Source organism: Uranotaenia lowii, chromosome 2 (genome assembly GCF_029784155.1).
Source record: "Uranotaenia lowii strain MFRU-FL chromosome 2, ASM2978415v1, whole genome shotgun sequence".
Taxonomy (NCBI): Eukaryota; Metazoa; Arthropoda; class Insecta; order Diptera; family Culicidae; genus Uranotaenia; species Uranotaenia lowii.
The window spans coordinates 252,694,676-252,707,277 of record NC_073692.1 but is presented as its reverse complement, the minus strand read 5'-3'; the positions used below and the strand labels follow the sequence as shown (position 1 = coordinate 252,707,277).

General features: G+C 36.4%; 1 long non-coding RNA gene across 1 annotated transcript; it reads right to left on the bottom strand.

The window, feature by feature from the left end:
* Positions 1–10,358: 10,358 nt before the first annotated feature.
* Positions 10,359–12,341, bottom strand: LOC129748039 (uncharacterized). Its single transcript, XR_008737632.1, has 4 exons — positions 11,894–12,341; positions 11,607–11,822; positions 11,454–11,549; positions 10,359–10,739 (listed from the first exon to the last, which is right to left on the bottom strand). It is a non-coding gene; the product is annotated as an uncharacterized LOC129748039 (long non-coding RNA).
* Positions 12,342–12,602: the final 261 nt, after the last annotated feature.

Below are 12,602 nucleotides of genomic sequence, written 5' to 3'. Positions count from 1 at the left end.
GTTATTGATCTTTTTCAAAGGGAGAGCATGATTTTTGTGTACTTTGAATGTACTGCTAATCCCAAGCACCATTCTTTCGACTCTTGAAACCATTGGCGAGGTAGAACTAGTTCTACTTAGCCATGCCAGCGATCATGGAATTAAAAATGTGTAAGTTGGTCGAAGTAGTAAAATATTTTATGTAAAGTCTTTTTTTATTGTTGGAGTATAATTATTCCTACACAGCATTTCGAGTTCAATAATTTAAGGTGAGAAGCTAAGCTAAGTCAATTTTTCAAAAAAAAAAAAAAAATAACGAGATAACATCGGATTTCGATGTTTTATACATTTTTAGGTAATTTGCCCTCAAAATTGAAATTTTGATTTTTCCGATTTCCTTTAGTCCCCCTTTGGTGATTTATATTTTATATCAGGAAATGCTTATTCGTTTTATTTTTCAAAATCAGTCATTTCAATAACAAAAAGGCAAAAAGTAGTGTTTTCTAACTGTCAAATAAGATTTAGAAAACAAAAAACCATTACAAATCTGTCCACATGGACATTCGGAGAGGGGAGTAGGGGTTTGCCTAATGTCCACGCTTGTCCACCGAGGGGGAGGAGGGGGTCAAAAATCTCATTTTTCTGTCCACATGGTATCTGAACGGCCCGTATATGACGGGTTTTGTAATTGTAATTCGTATTTGTAATTTATTAACTTTAACGCAGCCTGTCGATTACAATTAACTATTAGTTCAGGTTACGGAAATCACTTGTGTCACAAAACGCATAGAATTTTAATAAATGTTTTGATATCGAAATCTAATATTTGCGTTATGAAGCCCTATTCAACGCGGTCTTGAAGGTGGTTAGCGAACTGGTTTATCTTGTCGCCAAAGGCAAGTTGTTCCAACAGGAGGCGCTATACACCAGTATACTCTTCCTTGAGGTTGTGGTATGTTGGGGGATGATGAAGCATTTGGATCGCTCGTTCCTCCCTCGCTGGAAGTGAGAAAGGAGATATGCAGGTAGCTTTTGGTCGTAACCCTGGCGCATGAAGCAACATATACGCCTCCGATAGTTCTCCAGGAGATCGCAGCCAAGTATGAGTCTTCTAGTGGTCTCTGTAGTCTCTCTTCGTTTAAGATTGCAGACAAATCTTGCCGCAGATTTGTAACACCTTAGCAGCTGGTCCTTACAGGCTGCTGAGAGACCTGGGAAGTAAACTGTATCGCAGTAGAAAAAGATGGGAACAATAATAGATTGGACCAGTTTCAAACGAATTGGAACAGTCAGAACGGATTGGAATTTACGGAAAGTTCTGAGGAAAGTGAGGAAAACTTTTGATGAAATACTGTTCACGTGGTCGGTCCAATTCAAGTTGTGATCCATTGTAAGCCCTAAGTTTTTCACTTTTTTCATCAGAGGGATGGTTTGATCACATAAGATAATGTCAATGTTAGTACTGATACTATCTCGTTTCAGTGTTCTGAATATCACTCATTTTCAATGAATGTTTCTGATTGCCCTTCGCACCTGAACGTACAGCGGTCGGGTTTCGTTATTGATTGCTACTCGACCTACCCGATCATCGATCGTTCAATTCATCGCTAAAATACAGATCACCTCGCACGATGCTTGCTGTCAAAACAGTGCAGCACCATCATCAAATTGGAATCTCACCAATGCGCAATGCATATGGCGAATCTTGTTGGTCTTCGATCAGGAGTGAATGGATCAGGCAGTGAGTGAGTGATACATGAAGCCGATCAGTAGCGTATTTTGTTTGATTTGATATACAGCAAATTCATAAATTTATCTGTTGTTATAACGTTTTTTAACATCAGTATGATTAAAATCAAATTGTAGTTGTGTTTGTGAGGGAAAGATGTTCAATTTCGCCGTGTTTTTCAATTTTTACAAGTTCTTTTATTAAACTGTCGTCCGTCACGTTAAAATTACTGAGAATTCATGGTGTTCCTCACAATTGTTTGATTTTTCTCGTCCTGCAAAAAATAATTTTGATTTTCATATAATTCAGGCAGATACTGAGTGAGCTACATTCAGAATGGATCAGTTTGTATCTCAATCATCTCCGATATGCGATGTTTGCTAAACCGATTATTCTGAATGATGCGACTCGGTTTGCATAGCTGATAGGAGCGCTGATCGAGATTGCATACCAGCCAGGCGAAGCAGTTGCGAGAGGCGCTATCCCATTATACAATCAGAATGTTTCCAACAGGAAACGCATCCTGAGTGTTTGTTTTGATTGATATTCAGAACACTGTCTCGTTTGGTGAAAGCAATCGCTTGGGTCTTACTGGGATTTGGTGAGAGATAATTATTCTTGCTCCACAGCTCAATTCTCGCCAGGTCTTCGTTGATGGTTCTGACAAGTTGATCGACTTCAGATATAGGACCATTTATGTAAATTTGTATGTCATCTGCATAGAATTGATAGCTGCATTTTAGAATGGTAGGGAGACTATTTACATATAAGCTGAAAAGCAAGGCACTCAGGCATGAACCTTGAGGCGTACCATCTGTGAGTGGTAGTTCAGCTGATGTCGCATTAGAACAGCACACGACCTGACATCGGCTCGTGAGAAAGGACGATATGAGATTACATGCGGGTGACGAGAAACAAAACTCGGATAGCAACTTACTTGCTAGCGATCGATGATTTACGCAGTTGAATGCTAGTGAGAAGTCAACAAGAACCCATATTGTGCAATTACCATTGTCGAGATGACTGAGTATGTCGTGTGTCACCTTGGCTAAAGCAGTTGTAGTTGAGTGACCTTTACGATAACCAGATTGATGTTTAGCAAGGAGAGGAGGATCGTGTTGGTTAAGATGTTCTGTTATTTGAGCCAGTGGTACTTTTTCCAGTATCTTGGACATGACTGGAAAAACACTTATTGGCCTGAAATCTTTAGCAGCTGTAGGATTACTTATTTTCGGGATAGGAGTTACGATAGCTTTCTTCCATATACTTGGAAACGTAAAGGAAGCTATTATATTGTTAAAACGGTAGCACAATACTGGTAGGATGAAGGGACAGAATAGTTTAAGGAATTTTACAGGGATGCTATTTGAGCCAATTGCATTGGAAATTGGAATGAATCTCGTAAAGTATTTTGCTAATCTAATTGACGGATGTACTTTGAAAGTAAAATCGGTTATTCATGTTGTTAGAGTGGTCGTCGTCACTCAGGAGTGGAAGACTAGCGGACGGTAGTAACAGCTGTAAGTGTCCAGAGGTGAAAAAAGTATTCAACACGTCTACGTTGAAGTCTTGGCTTGTGTCGTTAGTTTTGGAACTATTATGAATTCCCTCTCTGCGCAAATTACACCATAGTTGTTTGGCTGGCATGTCACGAGAGAAACACCTGTCAGTATAACGTCTTTTCGCTTGGGATATTAGGGTTTTTGCTCTGCCACGGATACGACTATAATCAATCCATTGAGGATCACCTTTAAGCCGGTTCGAGTTACGAACATAGAGAGAGTACGCTAGATCTCTAAGCGCAGTTGTACGCTCAATCTCATTAGTGATCCAAGCAGTACGTTTGTCACGGACAGTTATAGTTTTTTCGGGAGCATGAGTATCGAGAAGAGATTTCAGCTGGGATGTTAAATAAGAGGTTTTGTAATCGATATCGTGAGTATTGTAAAATTCGATCATGATTTTTTTTCCATACATTGGTTGTGCTAAATCAGGACTGAACGAATCGCCTCCAAAATTTTTATGGCTTTTCTGGCAGTAAATACAACCCTAACAAAATTATGCGGGGTGTAAAAATTTTAAAATTTGAGATATCCATACAAAGCTTGCAGCTGTCTACTGTACACTGTCCTTATTGCAACGAAATAGATATCTTTGAACGATAGTGAAATGGATCCACTTTTCACTGAAAGCTGTTTTCGAAGCCTGTCTTATATATGTATGTATGAAAATATGTATTTAAAAAAAATCCTGTAATATTTATTTGAGTTGAATTTGAGCTGCCGCCGCCCGCGACCATGAGATAGAATCTTGGTCACGGCATCTGTAAGTACACCCAAAGAAGAGATTTAAAAAATCCAATGCCTATTTAGCAAATCTCTGTGACGAAAATGCGCTGAATTGTGTACTGTACCAAAGATGATATGATTGGAAAAGCACTACTGGCATAAAGAATCGAGCTCCCAAGCAAAATAATGCATGACTACAGCATAAACATTTTCTGGGATTTTCACCCTCCCTGGGATTCAAAAAAAAAAGTGAGAATCGAACTCACTGCAACATCTCATCTCGACTTGCCAATCCGATCTCTTACCTAGTGCACCATCTGAGTCGGTTTGCAAACGAAAGTTTATAGTCATAGTCCTTCTGCCACCGCCGATTGCCAAAAAATGCACTGCATTGGCCGTCTGCCGTTTGCCCAGTGTTTTTCATCATTCTTTTTCATTGATAGAAAAGTTATTAGAAAACTTGGTAATGACGGTTCGGCATAGAATCTTATACCGATAATTCCACCTCCAAGGAAGTTTATTATAGGAGCAGAGTCTGATTTGTGTGAGTAGTACTGTTTCTGTGGACTGATGGTTTTAGTATTTGTTAGAGCCATCATATCCTAGATAGATGAACGCTTTAGTGTTAAGTACTTGGAAGATCTCTTCAGAGAAACAATAAGTTTCATTAAGATTCTATAAGTTTATGTTCGTGTGTTTTTTATAGTTTAGTGTACCCTTATACTTTTTACTTTAAGAATACATTTTAGAAAAAACACATTGTGGAATCAAAATAGTTATTTCGATTCAACCAGTGAATTATTCGAACAGCTTATTATTATCATAAACTTCAATTCGACAGCATAAAATTATTCTCTATTTCTCACTAATGCTTTCACGTGTGGCTGATCAAGATAAGGCGTAAAATTTTAATGTTTTCTTCCTAATTGAAATATCTTCTAAGCGGAAAGGTTTTTCGTTTGACTCGGATAAGGAAATAAACCGTGTCCCAAAAACATTATCATCGCGCTAAAAGCACATCGATGTTGTTCAGCTCAGCAATAGAAGTCATTCGGTTTCGTTATTGCGCCATGCGGTTTTTCCAGCCTTTGATACGTATCAGGTCTCTCAGGGTAAAGGCCATGTTACTTATATTCAGGAGGACCGATCCCGAGTTCCCAGCGATCGAAGCCAAGCAACTTTCGAAATGCACCTGATCTTAACGCAGAGTCTATCAATCCAATTTTCACCTGTCGAGGTTAAAATGAAAACGTTTTCTCGAAAAAGCCCCCTCTCTTCGTTCATTCTGAAAAAGGTAGTGTGTGAGTCGATTTTAAAGCAACACTCGGTTTCGGAAATTTTGTTGCAACCCCGGGATTGGAACCAGCAACAGCAGCAGCAGCAGGAACGATCGGATGAACGAAAGGGTACCTGTCCTGATATTTTGGCATTTTTTTCTGCTGGCTTAGTTGCTGCTGGTGTATTTTTTTTTTTGATGCACCATGCAACTGGCGGAAAGAAAGACACGGTAAAACAGACGATGAACAGATGGAAGGCTACATTTTGATTTCCAAAATATATCCATTATATTAAGCTCGGGAAGCAAAAGGCTACCAAGGCTTCGATGCATATTGCTATTCATTTATCGCACGAAAATCTTGCTGTGTGAATGATGTCCCAGAAATCCTTTTTTTTGCAGAAGCAGGAAAGAAGCGTACGGTGAATCCTTTCAGCTTTTGGCCAAACTTGATGGGGATGTCCAAAACCAGCCTTCCCTCAAATAATCTACTGATAGTATTTCCTGAACTCATTCAATGTGGGAATTTAAAATTTTGCTTTAAGAAAAAATGTTAAAAAATGGGTTTGCATTGTCAGGGATATTCACGTGGAATTCCATTTCACATCTGATCAAATTCGACAAATTTTAATTTCCCATGTTTTAAATCCCCCACCAATGAGGGTCCAGGAAAAGCAGACGATAAATTCTGCTCTACAGTGTAAATTTTTAATTCTCAAACAAATTTGAATGATGGCGTGAAATTATCCAGGATTAACAATCTTGACTCAGAACTGATGACAAATCTTCAAAAACTAATCCCAGGTTCAAAATTCTGCTACTGTTTTGAGAAATTTTCTCTCTTGTTGAAATTAATTATATGACCTCATATCACAGGTTCTGGTTCCATGTAATCAAAATTGTATTTCTGAAGTCTGAAACTAATTGCACATCGTGGTTCATATTTCAAATTCTGATCTGAGATGCAGATTCAAAAATTTGGGAACAGATTTGAAATTCAAATTTTGAATTCAGGTTCCGAATTTAGGTTCAAAATTAATTTTTAAAATTCAGGTTGCGATTCAGCTCGTAAATGAGTTTTACAGTAAAAATGAAAATGTCAAGATAACTATTTTGTAGAGGAACTCATATCGCGAGAGATCGCTGGCTTATAATTCTGCTGAAACTCACGCATATAAAGTAGAATTTAAGTGTATTTTACAAGTTTTGTTTTAAGAAAATAAAACCGGATGATTATTTTTAAAAATCATCCAGAGGGTTTTAATTATGGAATCGATTTTATTGAAAAATATTTGTTTATAATTTTTTAAAGACAAATTTCAAACTAAACTTTTAAATTTGGATCGGATTCATAAGAATCAGATTCGAGCCGTAAAATTCTGATCTTTCACTTTTAGTTTTTTTTTAATTTGATTATAAATTTGAGTATCAATGAATTTGCTCAAGAGTTTGGGGTACACTTTAACTTGAGAGGAAAGGAGTAGGCGATGCCTTATTGACACCGCACGCGTTTTTTTCGCTCTTCTAATAATTCCAGTAATTTTCGTTTTTTAATTTAGTGAATCTAAATAAATTGAAATTTAGTGGTATCAATGTGTAGCCGGATATTCACAGCAGGGATGACCACCGAGATAAGTGCTTCAAGTTTCAAGTTTAAGGAGTTTGCCTTGATTGCGGTGTTGTTGTTCGTGTCGGTACTTGGATTTCGTTTATCATTCATTGGGCTTGAAGAGATTTATTTTTGAAAACAAGTTATTGATGTATAAATTTGGTCTTGGTGAATCCCACGATTTTAATGCCAAGTTTGTCGCCTGAGCTAGAGGGAGTTGGATTGCTTCGATTGAAAAATGTTAGAAGATACAACACTCTTGACGAGGAACTTTGGTGAGATTGTTTCATGTTTCATTCATTATATCATTCATCAATCCTATTTGCCACGTAGGATTCCTTAATTTCACCCTTCCCGTTCCTATTTAAAACATCTTTATGGGTCGTATGAGTTCTCTGCACCAAAAGAGTTATTTTACTGTTTCAGATTCTCCATATCATGATTACATTGACTTGTCGCGGTGTGCATTATGGTACCACACAAATCTTTAAATTCAACATTTGAAATTAGAATTGAATCCAGATTCTCATTTTGGCATCTTCTGCTGGTTTTGATTATTAAAGCATGGACCATCCAAAATCTGGGCGCACTGTTTATTATACCATAGCGCTCCTAGTTGTCGGATCTGGTATGTTTTGACATTACTTTATTTTTGAACGTGCCTGGAAGTTATTCAACAAGGTTCCAACGAAGTACGACGGATGCATCCTCATGGATGACGAAACGTACTTGAAGATGGATTTTGGGCAGCTTCCTGGCCAAAAATTTTACAAAGCCACTGGTCGGGGTGATGTCCCCGCCAAGTTAAAATTCGTTTTTGCCGATAAATTTGCAAGAAAGTGTTTGATCTCGCAAGGTATTTGCAGCTGCAGACGAAAAACCCCAGTTTTTGTGATAAACAAGACCAGGGACCAAGGTTGCCGAAAAAATTCTGTGTTTCTGACAAAATAAAATCTCGAATTCTGTGATTTGAACCTAAAATTCTGTGACGGTTTTCTGTGACGCTAGTTCTACGAAATTCATTACAGAAATCATGTGAAACATCAAAAAATTTAAAAATACTTACAGTTTTGATAGAAAAAAATCATTTTACACTACCTTGTTTTCATATTTTCTTGAATTATTGTCAGAAATAAAAAGTCAAAAGTGACATAAAAATTTCGGATTTTGGAAATCTGTACAAAATTTAGAAAATCTGTGAATTCTGTGAAAATTTTCAAAATTCTGTGTTCTGTGACACAGATTCTGTGACGAAATTTTGCTCAAAATTCTGTGATAATACAGATCTTTCTGTGATTTCGGCAACCTTGCCAAGGACTCCGAAATGTACAAAGAGGAGTGCCTGAAAAACGTTTTTTCCGTACATTAGATCTCACAAAGGACCAGTAAAGTTTTCGCCAGATTTGGCAAGCTGCCACTACAGTAAAGAGGTACTACAGTTGTTTCAGGCCAACGGGTGGATTTTGTCGAAAAGGTCATCAAACCCACCCAACTGTCCTCAATTCCACCCTATCAAAAAATTTTGGGCAATTGTCAAGCAGAAGATAAAGAAGAATAGTAGGACGATACGGGATGCAACAGAGATGATGAGATTGTGGAACAAAATGGCCGCTGAGGTCAGCGAATAGAGTGTCCAAACTATGATGAATGGTGATGAATCAACGAGAAGTTCAAAATTTCATCAAAACAACATCGGAATATTTTATTTTTATTTTTTTTCTTTTAAAGTGCAATAAAACCCTACATTTTGAGTATAAAACATTTTTATTTCGTTTACATAGCTTCAAGATAGACTAGGGTTGCCATCCGTCCCGCAAAAGCGGGACATTTCCCGCTTTTTTGTTGAATGTCCCGCCGTCCCGCTTTTTCCTCAAAATATCCCGCTTTTTTCTGGGATAACTCTTATAAAGTTCAGTGAGTTACACTGGAAAAATCAACCTTTAGTCTCAATATGAATTAGTTGGTTCAACACAGAAATCTTTCAAATGCGTCTTTTTTCTCAAAATTACCAGCATTTTTCATAGTTTTAATAAGACGATATTAAACAACTCTAAAGTTTTTAAAATTACAGTTAAATTATTATTCAGTTATGCTTTCTTGGCGCGCTAACAAATCCAATGTAAATAACTTTGGTATGAAAAAAAAAAATGCTTCCAAGGTATTATAGATCTTGATTTTTTCGCAGGAATCTTAATTAAATTGCCTTATATTATACACCATTATTTTCGACTCAATTGATCAAAGTATACAAAGATGGAAGTTTCCTTGAGTTTTCGAATTTTCAAAACAAATATGATATATATTGGTTATTATACAAAGGTTTTTTACGTGGTATAAAATCCGCAGTTTACATTTACCCGAGCAGACTTTTATGGCAAAATTATACCTAATTTTGCTATCATGCCTTGAAAGTAAAATGAGGTATCATTATGCCCGAATAAAGGTGGTACAATGCCAAAATTTGGGTCTCACTTTGCATATATGGATACCTCGATAATCCCAAGTGTAGGTTTCACTGAAACCTTAATGATGCCTCGTTTAGCCACCATTTGAAAACGTGTTTTGAGAGCATAGAGATGCCACTTTTTGACGTCGAGTGATTCCAAAATTTGGTATCATTGAGCTTTCAAAGCTCGTTCAAAAATGCTCGCTAAACGAGGTATCATTAAGCTTCTGTTTTAACCAAAATTTGGTATAGCTGTGCTATACGCATAGTACCACCTTAATTCGAGCAGAATATGCCAATTTTAACTTATAAATCATGATAGCAAATTCGGCATAATTATGCCACTGAAACTGCTTGGGGATGCGAATGTTTATCAATATATTGTTAAATAGGATTTTGCCTGTAATAATAAAAACACAAATACTAGTAATTTTGATAGTGTATATTTAGGCGTTTCAATGTGCAGTAGTGTATTATAATTAACAGAAAAAAATTATGTGAAGGGGTTTATTTCAACTCTAATGAACTTCAAATAAATTTTTAAACTTCTCTAGAAAAAAAAATATTTTTCTGAAAACCGTTTTGAAATGATCATCTTTTTTTTTTAAACGAAACCTCAAATTACTTTCGATAATATGCAAAGAAATGTATCAATAATTGAACACTATTTTTTATTTAGATTCATAGAAAGTACACATCTGTTTTTATAATGAAAAAAAAAAACACAACATTTTCCACGTTTCGAAAAACTGATCATTTCCATATTTTAACAATCATATTGTTAGGAGCAAAATATTAAATTTAACATTAAAGCAAAAATAAAAAAAACTCAAGAGCTTAAAAAAGTTATAGATATGATGATAATTTTAGTAATTTGAATTTCTTAAAAAGATTTACAGTTACAGGCCTGTAAAATCAAATATCATATTTTTGCTCAGATTCAATTTTATTTGTATTTTGAACCGGGATGAATTTTTGGCAAAAATAAAGGTATACTTAAATTAAATGACAGCAATAATCAAACCATTTAATTTAATGTTATGAAAAAAGTCCAAGTGTTAAAATTCATAGATATAGGTAGTTGAAAATTGAAGAAAAAAAAATCACATATAGATCAATTCTTCTACTTACTAACAATCGAATTATTGCAATATAGCTTTGATGAAGAAGTTGTGATACTACCACCAATAGGAAGTGGTTCGCATTTCCAGCGCCGGCGATGTTGTAGCTTTCCCAAATGTTGCGGAACTGCAGCGTTGTTGTTGTTCCCAACATGAAACCCGAAGAATGAAGTGATGTTGATCTTAACTTGTTGGTCGAATTCGGTTGGCTCCACCAAAACAACGATTTGGACTGGATTGGATTCCAGCCACTCCTACTCTTGGCTTCATTGTTGTTACCTACGTTGTTGGCTGAAAGAACAAAACAGCTCTAATTAAAAGCAGAATTAGATTCACTTAGCTAAGATGCTTGTTTTGTTTTGTCTGGAAAAATGCAATGTTATAGAAGTTATTTTAATTTTTTTTCATAGGATTATTTATCATTTTTCTATAGTACTTCATGTGAGAATAAACCTCGTGAGTTTTGTTTTAAAAACATTTCCTTAACTGTTAATAAATTAAGATGAAAAAATATTAACTTCACAAAAATCATTTATTTTATTCGATTTTGTGACTCGCGAAACTACTCTAAAATAGTAGAAGCAGTTGCTAGCCTGGTTTACACTTCACGTGAAAAAATCTTATTTTATCAATAACTCAAAAACGCGACTTAACTTATATGTGTAACATGGTAAAATCGATGGGTATAGTTGGAAGATGGAAAAACAACTGGCCTTGTTGTTTTAAACATCCTAGAACTGTTTTTATTCCGATTTCTAATTTTTTTTCACCGCAGATTTTTCATTATGGTAGGGGAATTGAAATAAAAACATTTCGAGGAAGATTCAAACAACATTTTTACGAGAAGTGTCAATGGGCCTTAATATATTGGACCAAACATATTAAGAATGGGATCAGATAAAAAAATCAGTTAAATATGTGTATGTATAAAGAAAATTTTCTAACATACGGGACAACATAGCCGAAAGCGGCAGTTTAGTGTCAAAGAAATTTTGGATAACTTACATGACATACCGAAAACATTCCAAATTGACCTAGTCCGCAAAAGCCAGGTCGGTGTTGCGAACATCCAACCCAACTGTGCTCTGTTAAGCTTTTTACCTGTAAAAAAACGTAAACGAGAAATCACTTCAAGAATTTAGGTCAATCAATAGTTACCTGGAATATTTGGAAGCTCGATCCCTCGTTACATGGATAATTCAACATTTCCGGCATTTTTTTTATCCTAGCCGCCATCTTCAGTTGAGCGACGTTGAAACTGACTCCGGGACGCCTTTCAAGAAGAGTTTCCGTGATCCGAGGATTTTCCGCTACGAAGGTCTCCAACGGAATTAATTGCTGCTACACCACCGGATAAAGGAACGAGTTGGCCGCCTGGATATCAATTAAAACATTAACCTTTTTCGTCATTCTCATATGACCATTCGCAGTGGTCTAATCCTTACCTTCCTGAAAATCAGAAGTCAGTGGACAAATTACACGCTGGAGTTGCTGCTCTCTGATCAGCAGCCAAGTGCACTTTTGGTGACGATGACAAGCTCACCGTTCCCGGTCGATAACGATGCGGTTCGTTGGACGAGGCTCTTCCGGATGACTGTAGCGATCGGGTGAAGCTTTTCTCTGGTGAACTTACGGGAAGTCTTCGTTTTTAAACTGTTCGTGGCACGCAAGCATTTGCTCGAAATTCGCGGTTTGTTTTGGTTTTGATTTTTCTAGAAACACTGCGTTAAATCACGTTGTAGTTCTTGAAATCTTCATGAGGTGAAATTTAAATTATCGGACAAATCTAGCGTAACATTTCATAAGGGCGAAACTAGCAGTTAGCTCGAAACGAGAAAAACGCGTTTGAAATTTCGGAACATCTAATCAAATCCTATTTAAAAAATCGAACACTTTTTGTTCAACAAAATCAAAAATGTGCATTATATTCACCTATTGTTCGTTTGTTATCAAGATCATAAACTTTTTTTTCTAAATTACGCCTAAGCTACGCCTGCAAGTTTCGCCCAATTGATCGGCCGTTTTTGTTTTGGTTTTGAAGTTTCGCCCATAGGTCCTACACGCAAAAACTAATTAAGCCGTTTTGTCACACACGGTCAATTCAGTTACACTACACGAATAGAAAAATTAACCCCATTTTGAATAGGCGTAACT